This window comes from Denticeps clupeoides, chromosome 3 (assembly GCF_900700375.1).
Source record: "Denticeps clupeoides chromosome 3, fDenClu1.1, whole genome shotgun sequence".
Lineage (NCBI taxonomy): Eukaryota > Metazoa > Chordata > Actinopteri > Clupeiformes > Denticipitidae > Denticeps > Denticeps clupeoides.
In genome coordinates, this window is record NC_041709.1 from 26,881,520 (window position 1) to 26,896,255 (window position 14,736).

The 14,736-nt window shown below is 45.5% G+C and overlaps 1 protein-coding gene and 1 long non-coding RNA gene across 4 annotated transcripts in view; one reads left to right on the plus strand and one right to left on the minus strand.

The window, feature by feature from the left end:
* LOC114786789 (voltage-dependent T-type calcium channel subunit alpha-1I-like) overlaps positions 1–10,912 on the minus strand; it is a 57,926-nt gene extending 47,014 nt beyond the window's left edge. For all 3 annotated transcript variants that reach the window (XM_028974245.1, XM_028974244.1, XM_028974246.1), the window contains exon 1: positions 10,399–10,912. The gene's annotated coding sequence lies outside the window, so the exon portion shown is untranslated. The remainder of the gene's footprint in view (positions 1–10,398) is intronic.
* On the plus strand, positions 10,485–13,845 carry LOC114786791 (uncharacterized). The gene is made up of 3 exons (XR_003749249.1): positions 10,485–10,516; positions 13,545–13,624; positions 13,808–13,845. It is a non-coding gene; the product is annotated as an uncharacterized LOC114786791 (long non-coding RNA).
* Positions 13,846–14,736: the final 891 nt, after the last annotated feature.

The following is a 14,736-nucleotide window of genomic DNA, read 5'->3' on the forward strand; positions in this document are numbered from 1 at the left end:
TACAATCTGACATCTGAAAATTAGGAGAAAGGCAAAAAAATGGCCATCACACTAAGAACTTAAAATGCATAGAGAAAATGGAGAGGTCAGGCCGAAGGCCGACATATTTTTGTTTTGGTAGGGCCTTTGAGTCACCCACAATCTGGGACCAAATGTAGAAAACTGTGAAAAAAAAACTGTTTTTTCGAAATTGCCGCTGATATGGCTATGACGTATGGCTTGGCTCGGTGAGATTTATGGTTCGCCACCAAATTTAATGCCCTGTTTGCATTTTTTATGGTAGCATGCTAGCATTAGCCTGCTAACATGCTAAATTTTCAACATGTTCCAAACGTCACCAAATTTCACGTCACGTACATTTTAAAAGTAACCTTCCCAAAACTGACTGTAGGGTGACCAGACGTCCTCTTTTCTTCGGATGTGTACTTTTTTTAGGACATGAAAATCATGTCCAGTCATGTTTTTAGAATAATCTGCATTCACATCATGGCGTCCTAATCACCTGTTCCCTTCAGGTAGAAGGGAAATACCGATAGTGGAAGTGGATTTTTCACTAGCACCCTCACTAGTAACTAGTAATTTAATGTTCATGTTTACTGTTGTATTCGTCAACTAAACTTATGAAGTAATGAAGACAAGACATAAATGCTGGTCATGTGATGATAACTATAACAAAATATATCATATAATATTGTTGATGAATAAAAATGAGACTTAATATGGTTTACAAGAAATAAAATATAATAAAATGATTTTTCATTGACAAAAACCATGTGACACATCCTGACGGCGCATAAAGGCCTGACATTTCCGCCCCTTCGGAAGGGACGGCATTTTCGTGAACGTTAGTGCATTTCCAACATGTCAGACTGCGCTTCCTTCCCCCGTAAGTCCGTAGACGTGACAGAATGCCGTCCGTCCACCCAAAAGCGCAGAGGTAAAAAGCAGAGGAGAAGTAACGTTGAGAAGGACGCAGCCCGGTGCGACGAGCGCGGGCGCCGGGGGAGAGACGCGCCGCCCATTCTGGTAGAGTGTTTTCTCCCCGATAAGCCATGACGCGCGGCGCCGCGTGATGACGTCACCCCCGGGAGAATCGGCGAAACCCGGAAGCGGCAACATTGCCGGGTGAGGGGGTGGAGCGAAGACGATGGCGTGGGCAGCAGCGAGGAAGTGACGTGGGCAGCGAGCGCAGAGGACGCGGACCCCACGATCTTCGGCATGTCGAGCCAGGAACTCTGCGCTCTGCTGGCCAGGCTCCCCGTGGACTGGGACGACACGGACGACGACGATGACGAGAGCTCGGGAGACGCGTGTTGGGCTCCGCCCATCGAGGCCGTCCACGATCGTCGCGAGGTCCGTGGGGATCCACGTCACTTCCCGGGGTGTAAGCGGCGACAACGGCGGCGTTCCTCCAGCGAGGAGGTGGGCAGGCTCCAGCCCGAATGGCCAGAGTACTGCCCATGGGAGATGATCACGCCATGGGTCCAGGATGTCCGCAGGGTGTACGACCCTCAGAGTCATCGGTGGGAGGACACGTATGACGAAAGCGATGATGACGTGGATTTTCGGTGGGTGGTCGTTGCCGGGATGGCTCCGCCCAGCGTGCGCGTCCAAGATCGTCGCGGCGTCCGTGAAGACTAACGTGACTTCCGGGGGTATGAGGTTGACACGGACGACGACCAGGATGACGCCGTTTGGGCGGTCGGTGCTGGGATTGCTCCGCCCATTACGCCCATCCAGGATCGTCACGAGGTCCGTGGAGACCCACGTCCCTCCCAGCAGTGTGAGGAAAGCTGGTGGAAGAGGGTGACGGGAGGTCGCCAGCCAGCAACTACGCTGCCGGGACTGCCTCGCAGGGAATCCTCCATTCCTGCTCCAGTCGCCGACCAGCCTTCCCTGTGCCCGGACGTTCCCCAGTGAAATGGCAGCGCAGCACCAGCGCCCACACCTGCTGGAGAAGACGTCGACCCCCCTCCACGCCACACACCTACCACCATCCTCGCATGTCTGCTTGGGTCAGCATGGGGCTGGAGCGCAGCCCTCTGGCAGCAGGAAGAGACAGGAGTTTTCGGGACTTCCAGCAGAGCCTGAGGGCGGAGTTTGATCGGCCACAGCCTGAGCCAGGGATCGAACTCTGCCCCTCCACCACATCCAGCGCCAGTCAGGATCCGGGGCAAGAACACCCAGCACTGGCGGGCGACGAGAAGGTCGCACCTCCCGAGATCCTGGCTGTGCCCCCTGAGGAGGTCCCGGAGACCCCAGAGAGGGAGCCAGACGACCCTCTCTTCTGTCTGTCTCTGTCTGTGTGTGTGTGCGAGGCAATTGTGTCCATATGTCGCCCCCACTTCCCCTCTTTGTGTCCATCAGATGGCGACCCAGCAGCGGAGCCGAACCCCAGGGAGGGAGTTCCTAACCTGACTGCACTGGTCCAAGACGAGGTGGACAAGCCCCAAGGTACCCCTAAGTCCAGCCGGGGGGGTGCTCCCCCAAAGAATTTTTGGGGGGGGGTGCAGTTTGGGTTGGGGGCTCCTCCTGAGGGCAGGGTAGGTGGGGAAGCGACATAGCTGGGTCCTCCGGTAGCCGGTGAGGAGGGCGGGCCAGGCACGGGCCTGTGTGGTCTGGCAATGCCCCCCCCTTGGCACCAGGGGCGTGCAGTGAGAGGGGCTGCACGTGCCGAGAAGGCATCAGCCTGGGGTGCCTGGAACAGTTGCCGGAGGCTCCGGGACAATCTCCCTGCGCGGTGCAGGGGGTGACACAAGACGTGTCAGAGGGGACGTGTGGAGACAGGATGGATCGGCCCTGATTATTGTGTGCAGGTACGAGGGTCCGGAGCCGCCATACGGGACCACGCCGGGGAGCCAGGCCGAGGGTCCGGAGCCGCCATGCGGGACCACGCCGGGGAGCCAGGCCGAGGGTCCGGGGCCGCCATGCGGGACCACGCCGGGGAGCCAGGCCGAGGGTCCAGGGCCGCCATGCGGGACCATGCCGGGGAGCCAGCCCGAGGGACCGGGTCCTCCAAAGGGAGGATACAGCAGGGCAGGAGCCCTGTGGCTGCCGCCCTCCACCACGCCGCCTCCACTGATGGCACTGCTTGGGCTCCGAGGACGTAGCCCTTGGAGGGGGGGCTCTGTCAGGATTGACTGCAGCTGTGCTCATCACTGGTGGCCAATCCTGACGGTGCATAAAGGCATTTTCGTGAACATTAGTGCACGGTTGTGTATTTGTGTATTTTCAGTTATGGCAATTGCCACACGCCTGCGGATTTGTTTTAGTTGATTTCTCTTTATTTCCCATTCTTGGCCACCGCGCCATTGTTTATTTGTAGTTATTTATTGTTTATTAATAAAACCCCTTCCCAACATGTCAGACCTCTGCGCTTCCTTCCCCCGTAAGTCTGTAGACGTGACACATTAATTCGTATTCAGGATACTTCTGGTGGTTTAGCAGATGGCCGGGATAAAATGACAAAGCAATCTTTGAATCAAAAAACATTTCTGGAATGGATGAGTGACCCCATGGGGAAAAGGAAATTTGTTTCCTTTTTGGTCCTCGTGCCTCCTTGTTTTGTATTATAATAAAGGTCCTTCACTTGAAAATGTCCCGCTGCTGCACCTCCTTCCCCATCCGACCCTGACACATGACGGTGTGTGTGTGTGTGTTTGTCTGATGAACGTTTAATATAGGGCTGCAACTAACGATTATTTTATTAATTGATTAATATGTTGATTATTTTTTATTAATCGTAGAATCAAATAAAAAAACAAAAAACAAGAAAAGCATTCATTTCCAACCCTTTATTCAAAAACAGAACCAAAATCTTTAGAAAGTGCACAAACATGTTGGTCCTTGAGCTGTTATAATAATAATAAAATAAAATAAAAATTGACTAACACAAAAAACATACACATGTATGCTTTACATGTGCCAAATAGACTTTTTTTAAAATAAAGTGCCACCTGAGCTGCCAGAACGATAAATAATTTCTAAAAAAAAATAAAGAACAATACAAATCAGAAAATTAAGTGATTGTTTGTTTAAAACAAGCAAAATTATCTGCCAATGGGGTAAGAAAACTAATCTTAATGAGATATAATCTCAAACAGAAGTTTTAAGCATCACTTAATTTTCTCATGCCATTTTTCTTATCTAGTAATCTTTATTTAAGATTTTTTTAGATATTTGGACTGGAAACGAGACAAAATTACTAGGTATGAAAAGCTTTTTTTGCAGTGTAGCTATACATGACAACAGATTGAAAAATGAATCGTCCAAAAAAGGCTAGTGAATAAAAACATGACTTTAGTCTTTTAATGCAAAGTAACTATAGCACCCCTGCTTTACTACTGTTATTAACGAGCTAACGCTAACTTGTCATGCCTGTCAAGCTGGATGACGGGTAAACATTTACATTTACAGCATTTATCAGACGCCCTTATCCAGAGCGACTTACAATCAGTAGTTACAGGGACAGTCCCCCTGGAACAACTTAGGGTTAAGTGTCTTGCTCAGGGACACAATAGGCGAGTGTGTTACCCACTAGGCTACTACCACATTCCGTCGTCCACACGGAGACGCAGCGAACAGTCTGAACGCTGTTTCATCCCCCCTCCACACCTGTAGGTGGCGCTGTAAGTCCCCGTCTAGTTCTCCTCCGCGGCGAGTTAAACACCAGCACCAGGGACATTACGTTCCTCACATCACAGCGGAACTAAAGTAGGATTCTGTAGTGACTTACCCTGCTGCTGAACCCCCTTCCTCCTCATCAAACACGCGTTTCAGGTGCAGGATCATTGCCGTGGTGCTCCCATGCCGTGCCATGTCGCTTTTGCATATTTTCGAACAGATTTCTCTGCCTCCGCCATGTATATTTCCTCTACCTCCTGTTTTTTTTTTTTTTTTTTGCTCCGCGCTGTCTATGAGACGCCAAACTCTGCTAGCATCTGTGCGCGAAAGAGACTGAGTGTGTTCAAACGTCTCCGCGTCGCGCGACATAACGAATCGATTAGGAAACTCTTTTAGTAATCGATTTTTATCGATTCAATCGATTTTTATCGATTCGTTGTTGCTGCCCTAGTTTATTACATCAACTCAGTCAAAATGTAATTGCTGTTCACTGGTAAGCTACAATAAAACACTGTAATAAAACACTGTGAATCTTTTAACTGAATCTTTTCACTGTGAATCTTTTTACTGACTAGTTTTACAAGTTTTACAAAACGTTTTTTACAAAAGTGCAATTGATTATTTATATGCTCATTTATTTTAAATCTCTTCACAAAATATATCCTTACCTTCTGCAAACTGTGCATATGTTGTTCAAGCACTTCTCTGCCTGGAGGAACACTGAATATTTATAATGTTGGAGAGGTAATGACTCAAACTGCACTGATTACAGATCAGCAAATCCATTTTATGAATCCACTTATCGCTCTTCACTTCAAATTGTGCATGCATTTGAATGAAATATATTTAATATCACAACACAACATTTAGCAATCTGGGCTCAGATCTGCACGGCTGTGAGTTTGAATCCCTACTAAGACCTCATGTTTGCAGAGTTTGTATGCTCATCACGTTATCAAAGGTTTCCTCTGGGTTCTCTGGTTTCCTCCCGGCGTCCAAAGGTTCGCACACTAGGTAAGTTAGTGTCTCTGAATTGTCCGTATGTTAGAGTGTGTGAGTAGATGGTGTATGTGTGCCCTGTATCCTGATATGGATTCAGTTATGAAAAGTAAGTGAGTGAAATTTGTAATACCCTTTGTAATGTGGCCTTTCTAAGTGTCCGTGTATACACGAACATATATTTGCATAATTTGTTTCTAGGGCTGTAGTGAAACCAGAGTGAAATTGATCATAAACGGCAGCCCTCAGCTCAAGTGTGGTTTAAGGATGTTTTCCTATTTTGTAGAAAAAAAAGACATAAACAGTATGTCAAACGAGGCATAACACATACTGCCAAAGTAAATATATCCCTGACGAAGGCTGCCGCATCCAACCTATAATAAGCTCTGAAACATCTTTTCTCTCTGCCCACATACTGACAGCCACCATGTACACACAGGGAAGAACATACACAAATTCTCTCTCACACACTCAGTACATTACATAATGTACTGGTTTAAGTTGGTGTAACACCCACAGTCAGAGGGAAAAGCAGAGAACAAGGACAAAAAGAAGCATTATAAACCCCACTGCTATTGAAAAAAAGGAAATGTTCCCTTTTTAAATTAACTTAAATAAATCAGATAAAATAAAATTCCTATTTTAACATTTCTAATAAAATGCATTTAAAAAAAAACAGTTAAAAAATTATTTGTGGAAGAATAACATGTTTAATATGGATTCAGTAGCAAATTACGTTTGATCAACTTAGCCGAACTAACTTAATATGGCTTGAAATAATGCAAGGGAATTAGGAGATCTTAAATCAAAAGAATTATGTGGAAACAATGTCCGTTAGTCAATTAAGTAAATCCAGTGAATTTTTCAGTGCCACCAAAGCAGGGCCTTTCAGGCCAACCATTGGTTGATTCCAATTAATCAATTAAGTATTAATTAAGGTAGGTGATTGTTATGTGACCGGTTAAAATAGTCAGTGTCACCTGGATGTCACAATGTCGTTCCTAATTGCTGGATTTTTTATTTATTAATGAGGCTGGTGTGCATTCACACATCATTCAAATATAAGATGCTCCATATTAATATAAACCCTCAGCCAGGATCCTGGGATGGGTTTGGGTTGTGGCATTCAGGTAATAAATCAGGTGGTAGATCAAGAACTTGCTGGATCAGGTCCACAACTCCTCAATCTCACTTGCCAACCACACACACAACCTTCAGCAACTCTTCAGCTTGAAAGTTTCAAAGAAAAAGTTTCAAAGAAAAGACACAATGTTGTATTCAATGTTAATATATAAGTGTATATAATGAGTTATAAGACTTTATTTTGTTCGTCCTTGGTTGGATGTCTTTCTATGCCTTGGAGCCTATCCCTGCCTGAGGATTAACTTTGCCTACTTCCTGGCATTGTGCCGCCATTTTATTCATTATTCAAGCTGTAATTTTCCTGCACCTGCGTCCTCCTCACACTGTATGGCGAGACATGTACAGCAGCTGAAGGCGAAAATGTAGCACGATTTAACAGGCCTGCACCGTCAGCGTACCTCAGTCTATGCAGAAGATCATGTGAGAACTGAAAAATACGTTCCTTTTCTTTTTTTTGTCACGCTGTACCCTGTTCGTTGTGTTACCCTATGGCACTAAACGCAGCTTCACCTGCAGTTCCAGGTTGCATGTGAGAGATGTTGGGATGGAAGTAAATAGACTCATTAACAGACTTTCCAGTTAGTCACAGCTTCAAAATGACTAGCAAGACACTACACTGTAATAAACCTGCAGTTATGTCAACATTATGCATACTAATTTTGGAGTAAACCGTTTTTTTTTTTTAGAAACACAGATTGAGTTTAAGTTAAACCATAAATTGACCAAGCACATTAAACACAGCAGCTCCAACAAAACTTAAAGGTCCCGGTGCATCTTAAAAAACTTGGTATAATATCAAATTGTGATTTTGCTATAATTACTTAGAGCTTACACAATTGTTTTGTATTTCATGCTTGTCTCAGTAATCGTAACAGCTGATGCTTGCAGCAAATAACCACCATGATAAACTTGATTCGAACATGATGTGTCTTTTCAAGATGTACACTCATGCAGAGACGTCATAACCAATGCATAGCACAAGCAGGCCACTAAAAGAAACAGCAGGCCACTAAAAGAAACTGCTAGATGTAGGCTAACCGACTTAAAACTCCACAGACGATGATCTACTAACAGACAAAAGTGTCCCTTTATACTCCAGCACACACCATCACTATCAGAATAACCCGTTTTTCTCGATTTTAAACGGTGTAGCATCGCCATGGGAATTCTGGGAAGCTCCGCCACCCTACAACCCTCTAACAGAATGGCTTAAAAATGACTCCCTATAACTTTGTACTGAAACATTTAAGTAAAATCAACAAAACAATGCTTGTTTGATGACCATTTTAACAGTTTTTGTTGAATTTACCAAATTTACACTTATTAGTTCTTTTTACTTAATTTTACTTGCTTTTCTAATGGCTGAAATCCGGTTCAGGTAGAAATGCAGTGCATTACACTTAATGTACGGGTATGGGTCTGCATAGACACATTAAGGCCACTAGGGTGTGAATGCTGACCCGTGTTGACTTCCAAAAGCACCTACAGTTCCCTTTAGCTTCCAAATTCTCCAGACCTCAATCCACTTGAGCATCTGAGGAAGGAGCTACTATTATATTAAAGCATACCTTCAGGGGTCTAATGGATTTTATGTGAGTAATCATTATGTTATGCTATGTTATGGCTTGGGGCAGTGGTGGCCTAGCGGTTAAGGAAGCGGCCCTGTAATCAGAAGGTTGCCGGTTCGATTCCCGATCCGCCAAGGTGCCACTGAGGTGCCACTGAGCAAAGCACCGTCCCCACACACTGCTCCCCGGGCGCTTGTCATGGCTGCCCACTTCTCACTCAGGGTGATGGGTTAGGAATGCAGAGGACAAATTTCACTGTGTGCATCGTGTGCTGTGCTGCTGTGTATCACATGTGACAATCACTTCACAAATAAATAAATAAAAATATATGACTGTCATGCTGGTATGACATGGAAGGAGATCTTGAATGATGGCTAGACATGGTGAGGAAGAAGGGCGCATACGCACAACGACGCAAAACAGGGGTTTAATACAGTGTGAACAGGACAGGGGAACATTACGTAACAACAGACATGAACAAGGCAGTTTTATACAAATATAACAGCACAGGACCAACATGAAACTCCAGACCCAGAGTAACCAGACTGCCAGACGGGATCGTGACAGTGACGTTATGTGTGTATTTCATACATACAAATGCAAACCATTTTGTATATACACTTCGAATGTATTTATGTCAAATGTCCTTTGAAATGTCACTAAGGAGCACAAAGCAATGACAAATGGCAACATCAACAAATTCCGAATTCCGTAAATCATAGGAACAAATGAGTTATTCTTGGGTAAATAACTTGTTTGCTCATGTTTCGAATCCATATATGTAGTGTAAGGGGCTGTTATAGACAGGTCTGCATGCTTTTCTCAGAAAGCCAACTGAATCAATGCATTGCACAAGAGAAAAAAAAAAAAAGAAATCTATTTGTGGGAAGCCCTGCTGACGCCATAGTCAAAATCCATTCAACAGGTCAAATTCTCTTGACCACTTTCCCAGTAGATGGATTTTGAATGAATCAGAATGATTATCTGGAAGGCTAAATGCAGATCCGATTTGAACAACACGACACTACTGTACATCAGTGGCAATATGCAGGCCAAATTAAGTTGTAACTGAGGGAGAACGAATCTGACAACCTGCGCTGGACCATGATGGACAGGCATGGAGAGAAGGTCGGTAGTTTGGTTGGCTGCAGAAGAAGCGCTTCGTCCAACCCTGCTCTAGTCTAGTCCTATCTCACGGTAAAATGTTGGCTTCAGCAGATGTTCCCTGCATTGGCCATGGTGTTTTTGAGCCATGTGGAACATGTCCAACAGCTTGCTCATGTAATGCTTCTGAGTGAGCTGTAACAGCAGGTCTACCTTTTAAAAATAAAAATATATAATTTTTTAAACATAGGAACCAGGATTCTAATCAAAAAGTGTATTGTCTGATCCGATCTCTCCTCGATCACCCTATGGACTCAGACTCGGGTGAAGTTCATGATTTGGCTCATGAGGTTCACACAGTTCCTGTTTTTTGCCATTTTGGGTTCCAATTCTCTTAAGTCTTTTCTTTACATAGAGGGTGCCAGAGGGGTATCATTTCCAGGGATATATAATCTCTATCATCTCTATATTTACTATTCAGCAGTTCCAGGTCCAAGCAGTTCCTCTTTATTTGCATTCACACTTATTCCAAATTCACAGATTTATATACATTTTTGTAACGAGTCTTGCCTATAAAAACACAGAGGAGCCAATCCCAGTGAGATTCTCCTGAGTTTGCAGAGTATATATTACTGGAAATATGTATTTGAGATGGATGGTGGAGATGCGGTGGTGGAGATACGTACAACATCTGAAGGACCTGTGCATATTAAAGGCTGGAACATTGCTGAGGAGTGTGGAGAGACCTGCTCGACGTTGTCATGCCTGCGGCTCGCACCAGCAACCTTCAGCAGGAGCGTGTAGGCGTGAAGCCCACACATGGCATAGCAAATTTCGCCAATCCAACGAAATTCATTAACGCGCTGGAACTTTTGCATTTTCCACGGGGAATGGCATGCAGGTTAACGACGATGTGATGCCATTACGTGCAATGCATAAGTTGTGACCGCGAGGAACCCACCTTGCGGAATGGAAGAGGGGCACGTCTCAGCCCTTCGGTTCGAACTTCATCAATGTCCACAAATTCTCCAGACCAAAACCGCTGCATTCCGATGTCTCCGAGAAGCGTCACCAAGAAGGTATGCTTGAGAAGCCCGAACGGTGACAGTATTTCACCGACAGATGCATAAAGCAGCAGCGCTGGTTTCTAGGAAATCCTCATGTCCACGTCATTTCGTTCCTGGAGAAAACGTCTCGTGTTTTCCTCCGCGGTTTTAAAAAACTCCCTCATTCGGACATTTCGTCGCCAGATGCATGATTGTGGTATCGGTGGTTTTTCGGCGCGGCGCGATTTTTCGGTCCGGTCCTGTTCGGCGGTCCGCGTGTCTGGCCGACGGGGCGCGCGCACAGGAGAGACCCTCCCACGCGCCCCGGAGCCCCCCAGAGGTGGAACTTTTACGCGCGCCACCGGAGAAACTGGGACACCTGTCAGCTGCCGTCACGTCGACAAATGCGACAGGTGAGCGTAGGGCGGTGGTGACTTACAGGTGTTTAGCGGTCAGAATGACGCATGATGCGCATGCGTCGCGTCTATCGTTTTGTCATTCCACCGAATAAAGGTAAAAACTGTACATGATGTCAGTGTACATGTGGGTAGGTATATGTGCACTATTCTGATAAAGTATGATATTTCCTCCAATGTTCCATTCACCAGTCTACAAGCCTAACTTTTGGAAGGTAGGCTCAATGTGATCCAAGTGCAAATGCGACCTGGGCCCGGTTACTGGCATTATATCATGAGGCTCTCTGTCGTCCGGAGAGCAGTGTGTGGGGATGGTGCTTTTATCAGTGGCACCTCAGTGGCACCTTGGCACTGACCCATGTAAACTGACATGACTGAATTCCCCTCATTCATGCCAGTGGTTCTGTTGTTTTCCAGGGACGCGGCAATGGTGAGCGCCCCCTGGTGTTCGGGGCAGTCCTGACACACGCGCTTCAGTCACTGCATAGCTGATGCCAGCTCGTTCCCATCCCTCGTCCCTGTAGCGACTCTTCCCGCAGCTTCTACAGCGCCACCAGGCGGATCAGGCTCTACATAGAGAGAGAGAGGCTAATTATTGTGTAACAAAATTATTCAACCCATTAATGGTTGCTGCCACCATCTTTTTCAAAAATCTGGTCAGGTGAAGATACTGCAGCACACCAGGGATGTAGGAAAATGCAGAATCTTTTTTAAATAATCAACACATACAGTTAAAATAAGTTGGTCTGTTTCCCACAGGTAGTCTAATTTTGAAAAATACACTGCCATGCGCACTTCGGATTTTGATTATCTTAAACCAACTGCTTAAATTGTGCAAATTGAATAGACAACAGGTGGAAATTAAAGGCAATCAGCAAGACATCCCCAATAAAGGCGTGGTTCTGCAGGTGGTGACCACAGGCCACTTCTCAGTTGCTTTCTGGCTGATGTTTTGGTCACTTTTGAATGCTGGTGGTGCTTTCACTCTAGTGGTAGCTTGAGATGGAGTCTACAACCCACACTAGTGGCTTAGGTAGTGCAGCTCATCCAGGATGGAACACCAATGCGAGCTGTGGCAAGAAGGTTTGTGTCTGTCAGCGTAGTGTCCAGAGCATGGAGGCGCTACCAGGAGACAGGCCAGTACATCAGGAGATGTGAAGGAGAACGTAGGAAGGCAACAACACAGCAGAAGGACCACTACCTCCAGCTTTGTGCAAGGAGGAACAGAAAGAGCACAAATGTTCATGTATCTGTTTAAACGGTCAGAAACAGACTCCATGAGGGTTATATGAGGGCCCAACATCCAGAGGTGGGGGGTTGTGCTTACGGACTGGTCCACCCGTTCCCCAGAATCCAATTGAGCACATCTGAAACATCATGTCTCGCTCAATCCACCAAGCAAGAGGTGTCAAAAGCCAGCAGTTTCTGGGCCTTTCTCTCCCCGGTTTCTATTGGGCCAGACGGTGTCTCTGAAGCCTGGTTCTTGGCTTTTCTCTCTATTCCTGTGTATAGGCTTTAAATAAATTGGTATGTAGTGTTACGGGTAAATGTGTTCTGTTGGGGTTTGGGATGTGTGTGTTATGGGGATTTAATGTAGCGTGGGACGTAGTGGTGTAGGGCTGGAGGAGAAGCCGGAGGAGTAGGTATTGGCTGTTGGCGCCACCTATTAGCTTCCGTTCAATATAAAGCGTTATTCCGAAACTCTCATGATGGAGGCGATATCTCCTTTCCTGATCTCGCGGTGATGGCCTGTCGCAATAGTATGAGAATTCGGACACAGCAGAAATGTATCATTTATTAATTTATCGCAACTATTTGCGATATAGATATCATGTATACTAATATCGCAATAACAATATTTTTTTTAAATATCGTGCAGACCTAGTACATACATTTATGCCGTTTTCAAAAATGCCAAAGGTGAGATGTAGTTGGTATGGATAGTTGATACCCCTACAAATACTTACACTTCATGTTCAAGACTACAGTGTGAGTAACAACACACACACACACACACCTTCTGATTATGGGGCCGCTTCCTTAACCACTACGCCACCACTGCCCTCATAGCAAGATGTCAGAGTGTTAATACATTAGCACAAAAATGGTTGCTGAGGAAGTGAAACGAACGCTATCTTCTCACGAAAGCAAAGTTTGAGGTATGGAAAAAACGTTGATCATAAAAATGCCGTTTCAAAAATGTTGAGTTTGGGCTTTCAAAAAGCTGTTCTTGTCAGGCTCGGGTCTAACCTTTAGGGCCCGATTGAAGCCCTAATCCGTGGCTACATCCATTCCAGGCTGCTCATCTTTCTGTCTGCAGCATGTGCACTTTCAAACGTACATAAATATGTGGAAATATTATTGTATCACAATGACACTCACTTTTTTTATTAGGTTGTAGAAATGTGGTGGACCCACAGCTATCATGCTGCATGTTCACTAAGGAACCTTTGCAGCAAAATGGAAAAGCCACAACTCTGCATCTCACTAGATGTGACAGAAGATGAACATGAACATGATGCCTTGTTGATCTCTTTTTATAAGCCATATTTTATACAGTGGGCTTTACCTTTGAAGTGTAGATGTAAAAGCATGACCTTATACTTCCCAATGTCATTAGTGTCTATAATTGTGAATCATAACAGGTGATGCTGCGATTGGAAGTGGGGTGAGATGCTGTCATCCGCGATGTACAAAGTGAAAAATGGCTTCCAATTTCACATTGGTAAGAATAATAAGATGACTGGATGTGGCCATGTCATCAGTGTACCTTTAATGGAGTATGAACCTGGAGCACAACCTTTATTATTTTTTTCAGTGTATGTGCAATAAACTATGCAAATGTATAAAGAGGCAAGTGTTATGCAGCATTTTGACTGTGAAAAAGATTTCCTTGTTCCATCATCAGCATCAGTCCTCATTGATAGTGATTTGTTCGTCATGGCTGGAAGATTGATTGGACACAGTTTTCTTCATGGAGGCCCAACAATAACAACGGACACAGCAGAGATCCGCGTTTAAGGAGTCCTCTGCCTGTGTTCCATCGCCCCCTGGTGGCTGCAGCGGTGAAGGGCGACTCGTCCGCACCATCAAGGACACCCAGCCGATCGTGCCTGACTTAGAAAACCAGCAGCACCAGCAGACAGGACACAGAGCTGACGTCACCAGCCACCAAAGAGCTGCGTTCGGCTCGGTTTCACCTCCATTACGTCTTCTGCCTTTCGGCGCCAAGGAGGATGCAGCTAATCGCCTGCGACCGGAGTTGATCAAGAGATAGACAGGGCATATGATCCAATTTCACCCTAGCAACACCACTGAAACCGCGTCCATCTCCAGCTTGGCCAACTCGTACAGGTCCCAGGTTTTTCTTTCGACCGGATATGACGTCGCGGTCATAAAGTCACACTGAATCTGAACATATAGGATTTGACACGATTAATATGTGATTCTTCATAATAAGTGTTTGGTTATGATATTTACCAGCTTCATCATGTTTTTTGAAGCTTTATTTTTTTTATTTATATTGCGTCAAATTACAGAACGCTTTTGCAGTAAGAGAGGAAACGCCTCATGCTGTCTGACCTTCAGAGAATTGCACTGCTGGAAGCCAGAATCCTAAAAATACCGAGGGGAGCAGATGCTTCAACCCGAGGAACAGATCGTTTGGACTTCACCGGCATTCCCAAACTAGAACCGAGATTCCCCAAGTTGCTAACGCTGCTAATGGGGCTTACGCTAGTCGATGTCCCCCCCGCATCTGTTATATAAATTTATGGTGAATTATCTTTTTAAAGTTTCCCTGTTGAACATTACTAACATCAATGTCCACTACAATTG